This window comes from Falco peregrinus, chromosome 5 (genome assembly GCF_023634155.1).
Source record: "Falco peregrinus isolate bFalPer1 chromosome 5, bFalPer1.pri, whole genome shotgun sequence".
In the NCBI taxonomy this organism is placed as follows: Eukaryota; Metazoa; Chordata; class Aves; order Falconiformes; family Falconidae; genus Falco; species Falco peregrinus.
Window position 1 is genome coordinate 72,061,879 of NC_073725.1, and position 20,946 is coordinate 72,082,824.

The 20,946-nt window shown below is 40.3% G+C and overlaps 1 long non-coding RNA gene across 1 annotated transcript; it reads right to left on the bottom strand.

The window, feature by feature from the left end:
- Positions 1-305: 305 nt before the first annotated feature.
- Positions 306-18,763, bottom strand: LOC129784632 (uncharacterized). Its single transcript, XR_008747604.1, has 4 exons — positions 18,698-18,763; positions 14,944-15,050; positions 4,088-4,154; positions 306-433 (listed from the first exon to the last, which is right to left on the bottom strand). It is a non-coding gene; the product is annotated as an uncharacterized LOC129784632 (long non-coding RNA).
- Positions 18,764-20,946: the final 2,183 nt, after the last annotated feature.

Below are 20,946 nucleotides of genomic sequence, written 5' to 3' on the forward strand. Positions count from 1 at the left end.
ATGTGTTTACTCTGTCAACCATAACAATAAACTTAGCACAGCATCAAACCATCCTGAAAACAAAGAACAGAAAATCTGCATGTGAATGCCATGGCTGGGACTAGTGGATTTTTTAATTCTCATTGCATCAGACTGTTTTGCAACCACAAACTCCTATGTGGTGTGAATTCCATTAGAAGTGGATGAAGGCAGAATTCAGAAAGGCAACTGATTTAACAAGATGGCAGCATCCCACAGGCACTCAAGAGGCAAAAAAATTAGTGAGTCACAGTGCAACATGTAACAAGAAACACACTTACTGGTTGAAGTCTCTTGGGTTGGTAGAATGTAGCACCTCTGGATCTGCTATACACTACTATATTATGAAGATGTCTGAACTGCAGTGAAATTCCTTCTTCCCAGGGATGAGAACTCCTTTCAGTGATATGACAAACTGTAGAGAAGTAAGAAGGATGTTAAGAATGAAAAAAACTTGCCTGAAACAAAGTTACTTTCAGAAAGTCAGTAAAGGGTGGATACAATGGAAAATACTGAGAGTATTATATACCTCCAGACTTGCTATAGGTAGAGGTCTCTCTCATCAGAAACAGACAGAAACACTGTGAGGAACCAAATCTGGACTACTTTAATTTCCCAGGTAACTGCTACATAATAAATGTTCTCAGCAATGATAGCGTCCAAATATTTTTCTATGGTACAGTTAATATTTCTTTCAATGACTAGTCAATGAAGTTTTGGACTTGTTTTGGTAACTGTGAATCTTCTGCCACGTACTTTCAATCATCTGATATTGCTGGGTATCCTGTGGGTGGTTCCACACAGTCGGTTTTTTCAGCAACAGCTTATTGTCTGTCTTACAATGATTCTTGGGGTTTTTTTTTTCCTTTCTTACTTTTAAACCCCCCAGCTTTCACATGCCTTTTTCTCTCCCTGATCTTGCTTGGTGCAGAATTTTAGCTTTCTATCTTAAGAGCTGCGTCACACCCAACCTGCTTCTCTGTGCTGTTCTATAGTATTCATGGCGGGCTGCCTAGTAGCATGCTGTTGCAGCACAAACAAACTAGCTGGCTGCAACAAGGCTTTTTTTACCATCCCATACCAGGTTAACTTCAATAAGTAGTTAGCACAGCCACCAGTCCCCCACAAGGTTTCTAAAGGTTCTTCTACTGTCCATGCTGTTTCTCCTTCTTCCAGAAGTCAGACCACACCACTCATCCAACACCACCACCCCCCCCCCCAGGCTATTTAACTGCTTAGCTGAATGAGCTACAGCTGCACATCGTCCATGTCCGTCAACCCACTGCCTTCGTAGCAAGGCCACAGCTGCATGTTATCAATGCTGATCAGCCCTCTGCCTTCACTCCTCTACAGCATACCCTGCTCTGCAATGTACCAGGATAAATATGACAATGCTGCTGATTCCAAGAAAAAGCACCTGTAAATAGCCTGATCTGGGCCATATTTAAACAGGATGGTAATGCCTACACAACACAATCCCAGCAGAGTAGATGTGTGCGTGTTGACATATACCATAATTAGACACACATGAAGTGGTTTATATCCTGATTGTATGTACAGCAGTGCAAACTTTCTATCAAGATTCTCAGAAAACTGTTCTACTCCCAATTAAAAGCTTAGAGGGCCAAAAAATGTAATCACCTTTATAATGAACTTAATTTAAAACACATTTGGTTGTTGCCCAGGCTGAGAAGCCAGAAATATGTAGAGATATTGGAAAGATATCTAGCAACATTTGGATAACAATAGCCATACCAGTTTCCAGGGGAATTTCATCCAGCTGCTAATCTCTTTAACATGGAAACAACTCTACAACAAAAATAGGTCCTTGGGAATGGAGAGATCCCTTACAGCATGCTGTGCAGCAGGAGGAAGACATGAGGCAGAAGCTGGCTAAGGATGCAACATCTACCTGTCTCCTTGGGACACCTTCCGATCAAAGTGCTGCATGATCAGCGCTTTATTAACAAAGGCTTTCTGCAATTGTCTGAACAGTCTCCTGGCTTTGTAATCAATGACTTAATAAAGGACTAAATGCAGAAGGATGACCACAGACTGGTTTTGAGGCAAGTTAATGAACTAGCCATAGTATAAAAGATAGCAGTCAGAGGGTCGTCAAGCTACTGTGTGGCAAAGAGTCTCCTGAGCCTTAGCCTGCACTAATGTACTGTGCAGTGCGCTGAATCGAAACATCAGCACAGGCTCTACAGCATTCAGCTGTGTGGTGACACACTACGGTCAGCACAGATAATTTCAAACCACATAAACCTTAGCTTAACACGAACTAGATAGTTTGTACTGATTTCTTAAGAAGATACCATAGCTCCCACTAAGTCAGGAGGAAGTAACTCCTGTTGATTTCACAGGCACTTCCCTCAGATACCATAACAGTGTTTAGCTTAATCAAAATAAATGCTAGATGGGAAATTTTCTGTGGACTTCAACAGAAGCAGCTAGACCTTTGCTGCCAAGCTGAAAGGCTCCTTCCTGATAAACAAGTCAATGCAACAGAGAATATGAAGTTTACAACAAGATACAGTCCTGCAACAAGCTGCCCACTGATTTTGCTTAGTAGTTTATATCGGCCAGTTTCTACTCAAGAGATTATTAGAAGTAGGCTTCCCCCCGCCCCCAGCAAATCTACTAAGGAGAGAAGGTTAAGGAGAGTAAAACTGTCCTAGATGGCAGTCAACTAATTTTTTAACAGTTTTGACTGATAACTTTCTATTCTTTGCTTGCCTGAATCAAAACTATTCAGCTCTTAGGAAACTATATAAAGCTTACATGTTATATGATGGAGAAAAATAAGCTTACATTACTGCACACACATACAAAGAGTTTTGTAAGATCTTCTCTAGGGGATGTTGTCATACCTCTCACACACTCTAGTCTTAGTCATCATTTATCCCCAAAATACCAGTCTGGGGATGTACTTAAAAATTAAATTAATTGTGATAGTATTTGGTTACTGTTTCCTCATTGGTATTTCACTGCACAGCACGGAGCTCAGCTAGACTGTGGTATGTTGGATAAGGCAGGTAAGTCGTCTTTGAGAAGCTACATGAAATCCTCAAAGCCTTTCTCAGTAGCTTTCTGAGCTTCTTGGTTTCCTGATCATTCTGCCCCATCCTACTGCCCTCTGACTTCTTGTTGCTGCCTTCTGTCTTCTTGCAGAAGTTTCCTTCTAGTCAGCTTTTACTAAAATGCTTTGTTGAAAAGAGAGATGTGCACATATACATACCTCATATTTATATAGGCTGAACAGGCTCATGTGCTCTGCTCTCCAGCAGTTCTGGCACAGTTTCTCTCTCTCCTAAAAAGCAATTTGAGAAACATTCTTTGCGCTACTCTCTGTGATTTCTGTTGGCTTACTTCCAATATCCAAGATAAACAGAAAAAAATAGTAGAAAATCAGCCCCTGACTCAGAATTCATCCCCCACTTCTCTCCACCTCCCAATTTCATCTGGAAGTGCAATTACAGCTTGTGAGCATCTGCGTGGCCTTTAAAGGGCAGTGGGAGCCCAGGGAATGCTCACACACACTGGGAGAAAGATTCACTCCCCAACAGACACAGAAGTTTGTCAAGAGCCAGGAGGATCCTGTGGGAGACTGCAACACACAGAGAACACTTTATTTTGTGAAGAACAGGAACCTTTCTCCTCCCCCAGTCATTATGAGCTCAGCCTCAGAAGTGAACAGGTAAAGTCTGTCTGCCTGCCTCTCCCTGGACAAGGATTGCAGTAGCATTGAAGGGAATGCTCTTATCTTGGCATTGCTTCACACAAAGGAAAATACCTCTGTTATGGGCTTCAGTCTACTGACTTGCTGGGAATTTACAGAAAATATGGCTTATTTTTGATCCTTTCCTTACAATCGACTCTTGGTCCTCACCATTTCCATTTAACAGCCAGGGCTTTGTATTCCTAAAATGTAATTGCATGTCTCAGTATTGTCCTTGCAGCATCATGCACCGTTATAAAACCCTGAGCTGTACTAGCTTTAACAAAGAAATCTATTTCCTTATCATTACAGGAAAAAAATGTCTGAAACTCCGACTATTCCCCTCACCTTGCCATGTTTGCTTATCACAGACGGGGGGTTTGGTTACCAAGCCTTTACACTCATATTTTATTACCTAACAACAATTAAGAAAAACCAATTTCACCTTCTGATGAATCAGTTACTACTTCAATGTTTCTAAATGCTTCAGCTGAGCAAGTAATTATCTACTTATTTCATAGAATGAGATCAATTAGCAGAAACAGAAAGCAAGTAGTCCCTCTTCAGGAAACATTTCCTAGGGAATTTGGGATATACTAACCAGAAAGGAGGAAGCAGCAACAATAATTTAATTTTGAAATAATTAAATACTTGGTATTCTTACCTTAAAGTCTCTGCTGGATCTATTCCTCACTGTTAAGGCCAATCCACACACATTCATCCACATCAGACGTCCATCAACACTGTAAGTCTCCTTCAGTTACACTAATACTAATACTATCAGTGGCAGCCCAAGCCATCCCCTCACAATTGTTTACCTTCTGGATATGAGGCTGAACCTACCTTTCTCCAAACACTTCTCATGTCATTTTTTCCTTCTTCCAGCTCACCTAAGTTCTGATCCTCCTCCCCCCATCCTGATGCAAACCAGAAGGCACCTTGGGAAAATATAGTACAAGAGAGCCTGGGGTACATCTTACTGCTGTGTTCAAGATGTAGACCATCAGCGTATGAATGACTTTGGTACAATCAAAAGATGATATAGATGGGAGAAGAGAGGTGGCAGCTCGTATAGCTCTGGCCAGCCAGGATCATCCTCTAGTCAACTCTAAACATAACCCCTCATATCGGCCCTTTTGTTATATGTGTTATACGGCCTCAAGTAGCAGCTTTTGTGTGTTGATTCCAGTCAGATGTAATCAGAAAACCTCCACAGCACTCAGGTCCTTGACTACGTGGAAGCATCTGCAGCTGGTATAAGGCTGTCTTCATATTGAGGCCAAGATGTAAGGGAGGTGGAATTGGAGACAAGCTTTACAGAACTCATAAAGTATTTGAAGGTAGTAGGCTATAAATCATCAAATGGATATGCTGATTTGATTTTAATGAAAATATTTAATGTTACCTTATATATGCTTTAGCGTTCTGAATTTTAATATGAGGCAGTGAACGAGAAGTTCAAGTTCAAACAAGGATTACTATTTGGCTATGCCCAAATCTGATTATAGCTTAACAATCAACTTAATGTTTAGCGTTTGATTCCAAGTTTGTTTCTTTTTTCAATTCTCTTTTCTTTCCTGGAGCACAGAAACAATTATCTAAGCTTACAATGAGCTCTTGGCTACAACTGAACTACAAAAACAAAGTTATTTTCAGGCTTGGATCCTGTCTAAAATGGAGAGTAGGTTTGTGCTATTTGTTCCCTCCATATTCTGCAAAATAATAATTAAAAAACCCATAACACATCTATAGTAATATCTAATTGAAAATCCAAGGTAAGCTTCTGTGTAATAAAAGAGAGGCCAGAGAAGGTGTCAAACTCATTAACTCATATAAACTATGGTTTGAGTGCTAATACTATTGCATTATGTCTAGGCAGAAAGAAAAAAAAAGGAAAATCCAGCTGACTAAGAAATAATTAACTTTGGTACTTCATCTTTTAACATTTTAAGGTGGAATGAAGCCATTTGCACAAAGTCATTGTGACCATTTCACTCCAATTAGGAGTTTCTGAATTCAAGAATCTTTAAAACCGCTATTGTTATGATCCTAATATCACATTCTAATATGTGATGAAGGAATACTAACCAGATCAGGCCGTTTTAGAAAAATAGCAACTAATAAAACAATGGGACAAGAGATGGGAAAAGCAGTTAGTGTTTTTTTGGTGCCTAGCCGGCCAGAACAAATTATTGTGCGACTTCAATTCCTAGGCACGGGCAATTAAAAACACCTCTGGCAGTAACGTGACCTGCTATATTTTCAGCCATTAAATTGACACTCATTTATATTCTGTGGACTACACACAGGCATACAAGTTTTCTGCTATATTATTTTTGAGCAGAGGCAGTTACAATAGCATGAAAGGCGTATCCTATAGCTACAGGTAAACATCACAAAACTCTTTGGCCTGCTGGGTTTCTCAGCTGCAGCATTGCAGCTGAAGCACAGTCAGGGGAGATGCAGGCTTAGGCTCAAGCAGATGCACGAAGTACTGGGAAGTTTCTACTCCCAGCACATGGAACTCACTGCAGAGGCAGAAGCCTAGAACCGCTCTTTGTGCTTCGGCTGCCAGCTTGCTTGGCTCTCATCTATCTGCCATGAAGCACCATCCACAGCCCTACAAAATCTCCAGTGATAAAAAGGATTGGAAAGTGCTTTCAGCTGCAGCATTAAAAACTGTCCATGCCTGCTTATACAGGAAAATAAAACATCCCCTGTTTCTTTCCTTTTAAATGGCAAACACAAGACAGTGAGGTTTTGGGTTTTAGGGTTTTTTTGTTGTTGGTTGGTTGGGTTTTTTAAACTACCATTAGACTTGCTTTTTCTGGGTGAAGCTCAGCACTGACTTAGAGCCAATAGGGCCTTACTGGGTAGCTGCCAGACAATATTTCCTCTCAGAAAAGGTTTCCCTTTCTAGCTATCTCTGTGTTATTTATAGGCCAAAAGCAATGGATACAAAAAAACTCAGGGGAAAAGGGAGGGACAGCATCAAGCAACTTGGGACTTTATTCAGTTACTGCCTGACAGAGAAGTACTTGCCAAGGTTTCTTTGAATAGCTTTAAAAAAAAAAAAAAGTCCATTATTCACAGATCTGGCAGCCTGGAGATAAGGAAGAGGCTTTAATTTCTAAACAAAAGGACACTTGGTATTAAAACCACCTGCAATACCCTCAATTCTAGAAAAATGATGGAGAGTTTTTTGCCTTCCCCCCTCCCCCCACCTTTTTGGAAGTGTTAGTTTACTTTAGAAAAAGGATAGAAAAACAGCTGGCAAAGAAATACAGTGTAGGCAGAATCGTAGTTCCATGGGACAGCAGAACTTCTTCCTTGCTTTAAATTAGGCAGCTGCTTACACACATAGCAGAATGTTGCCAAAGTGCATTGGGTTTTTTGTCTTGATTTTCTGAGAAAATGAAGTTCATGTTATTGTGCTGCCTCTTCTACCTCCTATTCCTGACATGAAAGCTTCAATGAGTTGGTCAATTCCAATCCAGTTTGCTACAAATCTTGAAATACTGGCTGCCTCCAGCCCTTTGAAGACCTGCAGCTGTGGAGAGGGGGAAACCATTCTTCCCTACCCACATAATCTCAGAGGAAAAAGTACAAACAGCTCAACTTAGATTTGTTTGGAGTGGCCCACCTCATATTTGGGAGGCAAGAGCCAGCATCTACTTAGCTCTTAACCAGACACAGGACATGCTGCAACTCCCTGCCCTGTACGCAAGCTAAATAAAGGTAGGTGAAGACAGTGAAGAGTGATGAAGTTGTGTGTTTGGGTGGCCTTTTGGGTGCGTGTATGCACATATGTGCATGACAACAGTAGGACACTATATACTGAGACAGGGAGGGAGCTGAAAATACACCTATGTAGGAGTTCACACAAGACTTGAGGTGGAGCTTAGAAAGGCAGAAAAAATTCATAGGAAGAAGCAGATCTGAAAGGTCTGCTGTTAATAGCCTAGCTACTCTCCCACTGCACTCATGACCCAAGAGTCAGAAAGCCCTGTCTGTTTCTTAATTAGCCCTGGAAAATTACTGATCAATCACTTTAACATGCTGTATTACAACTTCTGTTAATAAACAATAGATTAACCACTAGGGAGCTGCACCAACAGCAACAGACTCACTTCAGAAATCATCAAAAAACCCACCCAAACCCAACAAGCTAGCACTCCAACGAGGTTCAGTGACGAACACCTGAAAGTGCATATCTATTTAAGAAGCCCATGTGTTCCTAGTTTGCCATCACAGGCAATTAACCTCAGAATCAGTAGAAACATTAAACTATCTACACTTGGTGGAAAGCCTAAAATCTACTGACCTTACTTATACCACTAGATTTAAATTCCTGTGCTTTTGCAATGTTGCAAAACAGAAATTAAAAGTAAACATCAGAAACAATGCTATGGAGCAACCACTGAATTTTCTGATAAAGATACTGAAGTCCAAGAGAAGCAAAATTTCAAAACATTTTGCAATTTGAATTTCAAATCTTCATTTAGCCAGGTACCCAGAAAACGATTAAATATATTGTCATTGCATATGGCCTTTTCATAACAACATATGTCATTGCATATGGCCTTTTCAGTTATTGTGCTCTGCAAGTACAGAGGAAAAGTGGCAAGGCAGCTGTAAAATGTGGTAATTAACATTGGATTTGCAGGTTAAAAGCTCCCAATCCCAGTAAACAATTCCTGCTATCATTTTTAATTTGAACACTAAAGCTCTCAGCCCATTAAACTTCTTTTTGCATTAATTAAACCACTACAACATCAACTCTTGAATTAAACTAGGCAATTCCTGTGTTTATCAAGTCTAGCATTCTTTCAGTTGAAGGCAGAAAACCTACCACTAGAGTCCATTCACCCAGCTCTTGAGCTTGATATCCTAGACTAAGCAAGCAGGAGCAACCTTCTGCCCTCCCCAAATGTCTTAACTGCAGGGACTGACTGTTCAGTCACCCAGAAAGATAAACTGTCCCCTCTCCAGAGGCTGTGATGGACAGTAAGGGTGATTTGGTCCACCCAGATTTTGCCAGCAATCGAACCAAATAAAGCTTTTCCCCAACCAGCTCTTTGGCCAGTCAGACCTAGATCCCTGGTGACATCTTAAGTGTATTGAATTTAGATCTTGCTGAGAATTTTGTATATTATTTATGAGAATGGATTGATTTTTCTTTTCTGTGAGGGAATAATATAGCATGTATTCCTCCCTCCTCCATCTGTACTTCTGGTAAAATAATTCCTACATAAATACAGATGCATCACTGCCAAAAGCATCGTACAGTTTTAAAAGACTCCCCCATTTTGTAGTTCCTTGCTTTACTAGGGATTCACAAGGAATTTATGGAAAGGGAAAAACCTGAATACAAAGGAAATTCACGATTAACCTTTCCTGCTCGCTACCGATGGTGCATTACAGTATAAGGTTAAGCTCTCTAGCTACCTGTATGGTATCCTTCAGTCACAACTACATGTTATACAGGTATTTATTTCATCTCGTTCCAAAGCACATTAAAATTGAGAAGAACTGAAGCATGGAGATGGGTAGTAATAATATCTTTCTTCCTCTCACCTTATATTATGCATGTTTGCTCTTTCCTAGCTTACGCTTGATAAATCAGAAAGACACAACTTATGTTCATGTTTTTCTTTCACAGGATGAGGTTTCAATTTTCATAACACTTTTTAAAAACACAGCATGTAGGGCAAAAAATACATGTTTATGAAGTGAGATTATGGCAGAATTTGGGTTCCTGAATTCAAGGCTGTGATCATGAACATGCAATTCTGCGGAACAACTGTTGGGTCCTGGAGATTCTCTTAACTCCAGATATCACTTTGGCTTTACTTCTACAGAGTTAAATACTGTGTGTTGAGTTGAGCAGCTCTCCAGACAGCATGCTGGGTTTGGATCGGATACTAAGGGTGGGATTATAACAGAGTTATTAATAATGGTTAATGCTATTAGTGTAGCAGAAGTAGAATGTTTATAGTTAGGTACCAGTGGATTTATTTCTCTGGAACGTGAGTGCTCCTGTGATCCATTCTTCATCAGCCATTTTCTAGAACAAGGTTGTCCCTAAAATAAGCCTTTGCCCCTTGTCCTACTTGATCATTTTTGCTTCCTTATTTATCCCAAAACTTATCTACTGCTTTCTCTTTACAAGAAAGTTGTCTCTGCTTCAGCCCCGTTTTCTCCCCCTGCTTTCTCTCACAACTATGAAGACATTAGTATTCCCACCCACTCCCTGAAGGAGAAGAAATCAGGCTGTACATATAAGCAGCAAGAAGGAAGACAAGGAAATGGGCCTGGCACAAAGCGAGGCTTGCCCAGAAATTTTCTATTGGGAAATAAAAGGCTATAAGAGTTAGCTTAAATTGTGAGCCAACTGCAAAATGTCACAGCAGTAGATCTTTCTAAACATCTTTTTCTTAGAAAAAGAGGTGTGCATGTTGAAATCAGAAGAGGTCCATCTTTTTATTTAATGAAAGTAAGTTTTTATTTAAACTAAATAGAAAGTTAGGATTACTACTTCTGTTTCAAAACTCAAGAAGAAAAGTTGCAATTAAAGGTAGGGCACTTGTTTAAATGTATCAGAGAAATACAGTACATTCCAGAACCTGAAAGCAAAACTTATTCTAGTAAAAAATTAACTGACACCAGTGAGCTGCAGCATCTTAAGAATTGATAAACAGAAACCAGGCATTTACTAGAACACTGTCACACTGGTTTACAACAGCCAAACATATACAAAATAGCTTTAAAACCTCACATGGCTTCCCACCCCCAAAGCTGCTATAAGGCAGCCCAGTGATGGCAGAATGGAACACCTTAACTCAATCAGCAGGTAAGCAAGAAAACACTTCGTGGAAAAAACAACTCTCCTCTCAGTTTCAGAAAAAGCTTCTATATAGAAGCAGCCTCGCTTGGTGCTGAGGGAGAAGGGGAAAAAAGTTTGGATGAACAAGTCTCAACACTGAGAACAGCACAGCTGTACAAAAGTCACAGTCTTGCAAGTATACCATGATACAGTTAATACCCTGACTGCAGAAAAGGAGGTTTACCACTAGAGCTGCAGTGCCACCCCCCTGACATGGCTGTTGGTTATATCAAGGTTAAAGCAGTATAGCTACAAGATTGGCACGGAAAACGAATAAGCCTTGTTTTCTGCTGGCTTAGTCAGACCCAGGCTACAGCACTGGCCAGTACTGAAACTACCCTGCTAAAATAACCTGCAATTCTTTCTTGTCCAATGCTGCCTTCCCATTGAGTGGACAAATGCCAGTCTCCCATAAGTCCTGAAAATAAAACAGAGCTACAAATCACAACTGGCCTTGCTTTGTAGGAAGCTACTCTAACATCTAGGACTGAGCCAAATACTCATCAGGGAGAAGAGCTTCACACCAGTTGTAGAAAAAAAAAAAAAAAAGCACTAAAGTGCAGTTTATGGGCATAATGGTAAAAGTCTAGCCTGTAACCATAGCGTCTGCATCACTTTGATAGAGTTGTACTCAGACCATGCAGCTACTCCTGCATTTAAAGTTTTGCAAAATATTGCCTGCCAGGCATCTCCAGTGCTCACTCCAGCTTATTTGTTGCTGCTGTGGCAGCATAGCAGAGGGTGCTCTGTACCCTCAGCATGCTTCAAATGCACTGGTCCTAGATTCTGTGGGCAACACACATATGGAGGCACTGTCCAGACTTCAGTGGGAAAAGCCTAAATGTAACTGCACAGTCCAGTCATGTCTGTTGTGTTAGTGCAGAAATGAGCATTTGAGAAATGATAATTTTTGCACTTGGAACTGAGCCCCTGGACCACATACCCTGCATCTGTCAAGCTAATGTCTTCCCTCTCTAGACTGTCCCTCCTGCTCCAAAACACAAACTGAACCAAAACAAAAAGCAGAAGAGGATAAGCTCTGCTGTCTCTGATGCCAGATACAGTGACTCAGAAACAAGGCATTCTGCTCTTCTCCTTCCCCCCCCCCTCCCCTCCCTTTCCCCCCTTCTATGCATTTAGAAGAAATCTGTTTCATATGATCTGACTCCTAGTTTTAAATGGGAAGGATACTGTCATCATGCCTTCAAGGACTGCTTGTGAGTTTTGATCCCTAGCCAGTGCAAATCCCACAGACGTGCTTGGCACCTTTCACTCAATACTTCAGACTAAGAACAGCAGCAATGCTGTCCCTTTGTATGCAGATATTTGTATGACAGATAAAACCAAAAGGAGGCTAAAGCCTACAGTACTTGTGCACACGTGAAGTCCTGACAGGGACTAAATCATTGCTCTGAAAGTCTTCCTTTAAACTGGAGACTGATGTAGTAGTTGCAAAATGAACGATAGGTATCATTATAGAGATAAGGTGGCAGTGAAAAGCAGCAGCAGCAGCAGTAAAGACTGTAGGCTCAGAGAAAGCACATGCCTGGCACCCGGGGCCTGGGACATGCTGAGAGTGTTGAGTAAGATTTCACAGAAGTGTAAGTGAATCTCAGCCAAGATGCTGTGGTCCTGTGCCTGTCCCTCCCTCCCCATCTCTCTCTTGTGCCAGCAGTAACGTTTATGCACCTCTACAGCAATAAGATCTGGCAAAGTAAGAAGAAATACATTATTTTTGAATTTTTTTCTTCTGGTTAAGCGTTCAGGAAGATTAGCTCCCTCACCACAGTCACAGGGACAATATTATAAATGCAAAGGAGAGGAAAGGCTGTGCTGTACAGCAGATGCCAGGGAAAAGGGGTTACCAGGACCCACAACAGACCAGCTGAAGCTGACATGGAATCATGCTGAAGTCACTTGATTCTTTATTCACAGAGTGGAGGTACCAAACCTCTCTGCTAGTAAACAAGTTCAGAGGCATAAAGTCCTTTCCTCAGTTCTTTGCACCCTTCTAGAAAAAGTATAAAATAAACTAAATCTCAAACACTGACAAACCACTTGGCTCAACAGAGGTAGCATTGCCTTGATGGACTGAACCACTGCAGCACTCTGTCTCCAGAGTCTCCAAGTTGATTGCCAAAAAGCTTTTCATCTGAGCCATGTAGGCTAGCTCTCAGTACCAAATGGACAGTGACATGAGGGGAAAAGAATTTCTGCTATGGGAAGATGACATCTAGCCAGAGAATGTCAAAACCTTGGAAGCCAGTTCTTAGGAAACAGGCTGTCAAACAGCTAAGATGCCAAAGCATGCTTGTAAAATGCATGCCAAGAGAGTGAAAAACAAAAATACGTTGACAAAGTGGCCATGTCTTGATCCATGCCTGAAGGTGGAATGTGGAAAAGGAGATTCCCACTTCATAAATGGTGAGACTGAGTAGAAAACTGCACAGCTACACCTAGGGAGAAAGCATACAAAGCCTCTGTCTGCCTCTCCTCCTGACAATATGACTATGTTCTCAATATCAAACCATTTCAAGATTACAAAAATGTGTTCCCTAAGTGCACCTCTTGTCAAAACACAAAAAGTGTGTGAACAGGATGGGAACAAATGGTACAGGCAAGATGACACAGTAAGGCCTGCAAAATGCAGGCAAGGTAGAGGGAGAAAATACCTGTTTCTTCAGGCACTGGGTATCAAACTCTAGGAGGAGTCTGGATTGCTGCAAGATACTCTGCAGCAAATCTAAACACTACATACCACCTCCTTCAATTTGGTATTCTTCACTTTCCATTTGTTGTCTCCATGGGATTATCAGCTGGAAACGGACACACTTGATGGTTTCTGAGACCTCAGATTCCATTATTCTGCCACAACACTTACTAATTATAAATGCTTTGCCAAATATCTGATGTTTTCACTGGCTGAAAGCCCATGCTTAATGGGCTGATAAAGAACAAGTGCTGTCAGAGAATGGCATGTGATTGGTTACATAGGTCAGCTGAAACTGTGCCCTCAGGAGGTGCCTGCCTGAGCAAACAGCATAAATGAACATTTCCTGGGTAAGAAGCTGAATGAATTCTACTCCCAGAAGAGGATTTCCTATGTTTAACTATTCCCAGTAATACTAAGGTTTTCCCCTTCCATGCTGAAAGTTGAACATCCAATGCACATTACTCTCCCAAGAATGCCATAACCTATCCTTAGTGACCAGAAGATAAGATAACAAACAATCTAAGCTGGGCTCAAAGATGAGTTAGTGTCTGGAAAAAAAACCCCAACCATTTCTCCCTTTTCTGGGGACAGAACATAGAGGAGGATGCTTCCAACACTAATCTGCATGTTCTGGCTGCTGTATCTAAAAAAGACATTGTCTTTAATTTGACTTACCAGCTGAGTAGATGATCATTCAGTAATCTGATGCCAGGCATTTACAGGAAAATTTCCGGAAAAAAACCCCAAATAATAATTTTCCTTTAAATCAAGGTCTAGTTCCTAAAAAAAAAAAAATTATATATAAAAATCACTCATTTCTTAAACAATACTTCCACGAAGTCTTTGCTTCTATCGCACCAAATTCAGGAAGTTATCACTATGGAGACAGGGTCAGGCCCAGCCTCTCACTCAAACTTGTCAGAGGCTTTGAAGAACCGAGTGAGGGAACAGCAGGGAAGTACAGGAGAAGCAATTGTACAGGTGTGCTAAACGCTGTGGAAATGAATAAACCCTAGGGTTGGCTTTCTAGACACAGTAAATTCCTTACTTTTGCTGTTACTGATTATGCCCCTTACACCTTTCCAGTTATTTATAATTGGTTTTACTTGCCACATCACTCATTCTTTTGGCAGTGCTATCTTCTTAGAAATATATTCAGTGGTTTATTCAGTTCTGCCAGAGGAGGGGAACAGAAGCCACCACCACTTGGAGACTAATTTATATTATTAATTATTAATTTGTAAGATTACAGAAATGGGTTTTACAGACAACTTTGTAGGGCTACCTCTCTACTAGATGAAAGGTTATCACCTCAGTTCTATGATACTTATGCTTAATTCTAGAACCTGTGTTGAGTGAACATTTTGGTATCACCACATCAGCATGTACTGTCATATAAAGGTAAAAGTAACTCCTGTGAAGGCTGCAAGGCAGGGGAAATTAGGCCATTCAGTAGCATCAGCATAACCCATCCATGGCCACAGCTAGCTAATATAAAAGGTTTTATCTAGTTTGTTGGGAATTCAAACACCGCATCAAAAAGGAATAAATGTATGTTTTGATACATTTTCACAGGTGGTTTAATAGAACTTTGAAATAACATACCTATTTCAGTGGTGGGCATGTGACAGCACAGTCTGCAGACAGGCTTTTCAGCACCTGTGACTCCTCTGTTTTGAGTGATTAGCTGCTGTAGCTGCATCAGAAGAAAGCTAGAGGGGGGATGAGCAGAATAACAATTTGTTGGAACTGAGCCTGCTCTGAGATTGAACTCAGGCAAAACTTCAAATTGCTGCTTATCACCGACTGCTGAAATCCCTAAACTGACAATGATAGCTTCACTTTTTATTCCCCTGGTTCAGCTGTTGCCCATCACCAAGGGAGTTGCTGTTTCTGTTTCTCAGCAACGACCTCTTCATCCTTAGGTTTCCTGTGCTCCAATGAGGAATGTTTCCAAACTGAAGGATTCTTAAACACTTCCACAAATATTCCCAGGCCCCTCAAAGCAAGCATTGACCACCCACATCTATTCCTACTTGCAATGGACCAGCAAGTGCACGGCCATTCCTTCACAGCAATTGTTCAGTGCAGTGGTCAGTTTTAAATGTCTTTATACACATTCTGCACTTTGCTGAAACAGCCCAAAACATGTATTTTGTGATGGGAACCAGCAAACTTCCATGACATAAACACTGTGTCCAAAAGTCACTGGCAGGGAATGCATAAGACAGACTTACCCCTCTGCCAGATACTTCAAAATACATGTTCTGGTATTTTAGTTCTGGACACAGTTCCATTTATTTAAGCTAAAATAGTGCCTGCTATGCCATTTGTTCTCACTGCTGGAGCAAGCATGAAAAAAAATACTCCTACCAACAATTTCACATGAATTACTTCCACTTCCCCCCCACCCCCAGTATATTTTATTTTTTTACTTTCAAATTTTTTACATATTTTATTTTGTACTTTCAAATCCAACTCATTTAATCAAAACTGGTTGCAACACACACAACCTAAAACGAGTTGAATCGATATATATAAGGACACAGAAACTTGCAAGGTAAAGGCAGAAGCAAACAACTTGTTAAACTATTTTCTACGAGGAAAAACATACTGAAATGACACAGTCCTGAATGTGATTTTAATTTAAGCTTCTGCATGACTAACCTGACATTAAAAGTCCATCTCTGGAACACAAATAGTTAAATAGTCAACCACAGAATGAACTTGCAGGCATAGTTTGTTTCACTGATGGACAAAAAAGGATGATTAGATACTATTTCCATTCAAAAAAATGGTTTGGGGTTTCTTAACGTATTTTGGCAGGACAAGAAGTCTGTAGTGGGTATTACTGTTCTGATGCTTTGAAGAACACTTTTCTTCTTCTCCGTATTCCCACAGAAAATAATTTGCGTTTTTATGTAACAAATGGCTATGGCTTAAACCAGTAAAGAGAGCTTAAAATTAGTGCATTTAATGTGACCACAGAGACATTTCAGACTTAATTACATTTGAAGCAGACTTAACCACCCATTTCTCTCCAGTTTCACACAAACAGTAATTGCCACTGTAGCCGCACTGCGACATTGTAGAATTAACCACATCCTAGAGGAGCTGGAGAAGAAAAAAGGGAAATAAAACAGGCTCCAGAGTATCTGCCCAGGCAGAACAGGCTCACTGATCAGTCTGGCAGGTGTCCCTGCTGCAGTAAGAATCTGAATCATTTCACTGAATTCAGCATTGTTCTGTACTGAGCACTAAAAACAGGTAATGCTCCGCTTCCCCACTTGGCTTCCAATTCAGCTGTTGTTGAATTATGTCTACATGGAGTCAGAGATATAAAGAAAACGCTCCTGAGTCTGTATGTACTTATCATCCTTATTAATCTACTACTTACCACCCCACCCCCCAGTATTTTTACTGTAAGCTGCACTGATTTTACTGCAGACTGTAATCTTGTGCATCAAATGATATCCTACCCCAAGGCAAGAAGAAGTTATTAAAGTTAGTGCACTTATATAAACACAAGTAAATAGACACTATTAATAAAAATGTTAAAATTATAAAGTTCCCACATAAATCTTACACCTGGATCTCATTATTAGTCCAGCAACCATACCATGGAAGCTGAAATATGGTTCTGCAGTTTCAGTATGGCTGGACCAGTCCAAACATGTTCCTCTGTGATAAGCAGAAAATCCTTTGTGAATCAAAAGAGAAAAAAGTACTTTTTTTTTTTTCCTCTCCACACTTAGGTCCTGTGCATGAAAGGCAGTAAAATACTTACACACTTAAGGTCCTGTAATCAGCAGGGCTATACACAAGTCTATCTGTTAGCCACCGAGTTAGGATACTCTGCAGATTCAAAACCCAAGAGGTAGCAGAAAAGTCCAGGAGATTCCTGGCATAGTAAATAGTACAATTCAGGATGTCTCTGCTTTGCTGCAGTGCTGCTCACCACATGCATGGGGTGATAATCCCCTCTCATTTTACCAACATCTTCACTGCATACTGTTCAGAATGTGTAAGCTCCCAACCACCTTCCTGCTACTGCATGGTCCAGACTGACTCCGGAAGCAGCATGGAGCAACAAGCTTTGTTTGCTCCAAGACTGCAAAGTTAATTGAGGGCCGTGTACTTATGTCTTGTACATATAGGTTTTGGTTTTCTTATTTTGGCTCAAGCAGGCTGAATTACAGATTCCCACTTTTTTTTGTTTCTTCACTGCCTACTTTAATATAAAGAACCGGATTTCACATTGCACATTAAGCTGAGGATCCATCCTCCCGAGTCTCCTGGAATGGAGGAGGAAAGCTAATAGAACAAGGTACAGCTGCTCCTTCTTGTCTCCCAGATTAGATTTGCTAGACATCCTCTTGGTTCACAACACAGAAGTGATTATTTGGTCTACCACCCAAAAATAAAACATCTTACAGGAACATGTCACTGTGCAGATAGATTCAGAATTGCTCCAAAATGAACCCTCCACACTGTGAGCCGAACGTACCTGAAAGGTTGGCTCGCTCTTGCAGTCAAAGGAGTGTCTGAGTGAAGAGGTACAAGTCTACTTTTCTGGGTGGACTGTAGCAGGATACGGCTGCAGATCTAAATCCTAGTGCAAGTACACAAGTGTTCTTTACAAAGGCCCAGCTCAGAGCCTGTGGAAGTATGTCCCAGCTTTCTGGTTTCAGGATTATGTTTTTCATTTTTCTTTCTTACACTGAAACAAAAAACCCCAAACCAACCAAACAAAAAAATTAAATCACAACAGAGAACTAATAACTGACCTAGAACTCAAGACTAAGCTGCATCTCAAACACTGACAAAGGCAGCATATGCTGTTGTTCGTACTGCAGTGTATGAAAATTACTCATTTGCGGAACTAACCATACTTTAATTCTCAGAGCTGAGAAATACTGTGGTTTCCTTTCCTATGGTTTCCCTAATCTAGAAGCAATTCAGAGACATGACAGCTCCATGTGTAAAATGGAGTAATGAGTTAAGACTAACTAGTCTAGATCTGTATGTATGTCTGCCTGCCTTCACCCCAACATGGCTCTCTTAAAAGGAAAAGTGTGTCCTACTGAACTGTGAAAGACACCTTGTGCCTCTGGTCTGGTTGAATGGAAGAGCTAACTTTTTGCAAGATTTCTAGTGGAGTAGTTTTGGCTAAGGAAGGCTTGCATGAAAGTTGCTTAATACACTTGGAATGAAATACCGTCTCATTAAAAAAACTGGAATATACGTTTCTCCATTGAAAAGCTTGAAATCATAGATTTTGTTCATTTAGTGTCCCCCTAAATTTGTTGGTTTAGATACTTTACATATAACCAAACCATGAGTCATGTTTGAAACTTACCTATAGCCCCCTTTAGGCACAGCGCTGTTCCCTGAGCGTAACACACTGCATGGCATTAAATACATAGTCCGCACAGGAAAGAAAACACATAACCAATCATAAATGTACAGACTTCTCCGCTACTATTCCCATGGGGCCTCACAGAAGTGTAGCTGGACTGATTAGGGATCCTCACTTTGTGTCAACATTACTAGTTTTCTGAACTTTTCAGTTTACAGAGGAGATGGGAAACTGCTCTTCATTCAACTCTTGTTGGCAGCTGAAGCAGTATTCCAGATGATCCTCATCCAGACTGGCTGAAAATCATTCCAGGTTTGTCCTATAATTTTTCTTAAAAGATCTATCTACTCATCATAACATGCTATTCTAAGGAATAGCATTACATGGAAAAGTTTCCTCATAAATACTAGAAAAAAAATCTTGACTAAATGATGTATTTTAACATCAGTTATTACATATAATCTCTCTTAACACTGGAAATACAAAGCAGTCATCAGTAAAGGTAGTTGCTTTGGGTTCAGTTCTTGAGTCATCCACAGACTTTATGTATAATTTTGAGTAATCAGCCTGTGATACGCTTTCCTCATCTTTACTACAGAAACAATGCCACTAACTTACACTCAAGTCACACACCCTACCCTACACACAAGTCGTCACTGCAGACTGTAAACTCTGTAAGAGTTTGACTCTTAATTCATGTCTGTACAGCACCTAGTGCAACACTCAGTGTCACCAGGGACATCTGTGCAATACAGCAGTGAAGAATGAGAAGTTCTTGAATCACCTTTTGGTCATCCAGCTCAGAGTCAGTGAGGAATTAGGAAAGAATACAGCATTAAGTATTTCACATTAATAAGATTAGTCATGGGACTATCCAGAAATTTCAGTTTCCAGAATTAATGGTACATTAGCAACCAGGGAGCTGAGGAAATCCTGCCAACAGACACTGATGCATTCTAACACCAGGCTATGGTGACTTCTGCATTTGTTTTCCTGAAAATCAAGACTAGTTTCCCTTGGATACATTCACTTAATTCACTCAGAGTAACATTACAATTATTGTGCTAAAAAATACATATTGAGTGAATCTTGGTTAAGTCTCATTGCTAGTAGTGCCTTAATAGGACTTGGACTGCTGTTCACTTCTGGTTCTTCATTTTGGAATTCTAAGTATACTTAAAAGAAATTATCTATTTCTTTCTGTATACAGACTCTGTTCCCATTCTAGTTCTCAGCTGCTTCCCGAGAAATCTTTTTCTGAAAGACAAGGCTCCACATGAAAAATAGTACAGAAACCAAGCTTTCCATGGTCTTTGACAGACACTCTGTGCGACAGACTGATGAAGTGGGATTGTTCAGTTATTCTGATGAACAGTTACATATTGTATTTGACCTTTGCTGTGGCTTATGTTCATGGATGTCATATTTTCAGTACTGTTACTAATCAAGCTCAAGCAGTTAAAGATTTCTTCATGCTCACCAACATGTAACACACTCCTTTGCCCTGTTAGAGGGAATTTTGTCAGTCCCAACTCAGAGACAGCAAAAGGGAATGTCTGAGAGCTGCTCACCTACACCAACCCTTCCACATTATTTCAAAATACATTTCCCATCAATTTTAGCTGACTTGCCACTGAATCAGATGAAAAGTGTTCACATGTTCTTTTGTAGTGACTGTGGTTTTGTACTTTAATGTCTTAAGTGTGCCATTTTTGCAATTTTTTTTCCAAAATAATTGTGCAACTAAAACCTGAGGCTTTTGCAGAGATGGCCTGTACATCATATTCCTATGGCTGAATTTAAGGCAAATTTTTCACAGTATCTTGCTTTCCTTATGTATTTCTTTTTATTTCTTAAGTTTCATACCTCTTTTAGCCTACATACAAACAGAGTCTTAAATCAGTTTCAACATTCTAAGACTGACTCATGCATTCAGTTTTACTACTTAAAGGATAAATAATTTCCTTACTATCATTAGTAGAATCTTTTCTGTCCGTCCTGCTTCATAGAAATATTGATTAAAAAGAAACCAGGCTTCTTTTCAAACATCAAAACCCTTACCATGAACTAACCAGGCTGGACGATAGTAAACCATTGCAAATTATGACCAAAACTTAAATCAAACAATCCTAGAAGCTAGGAGGAAGATTTCTTTTTTTTTTTCCTTAACATTGGCAAGTTGTTCAGATGACTCAAGAGTTACAGTGCAAACAAAAACCCCAAAAGTTTCTTTGCAGTGACTTGAAAAA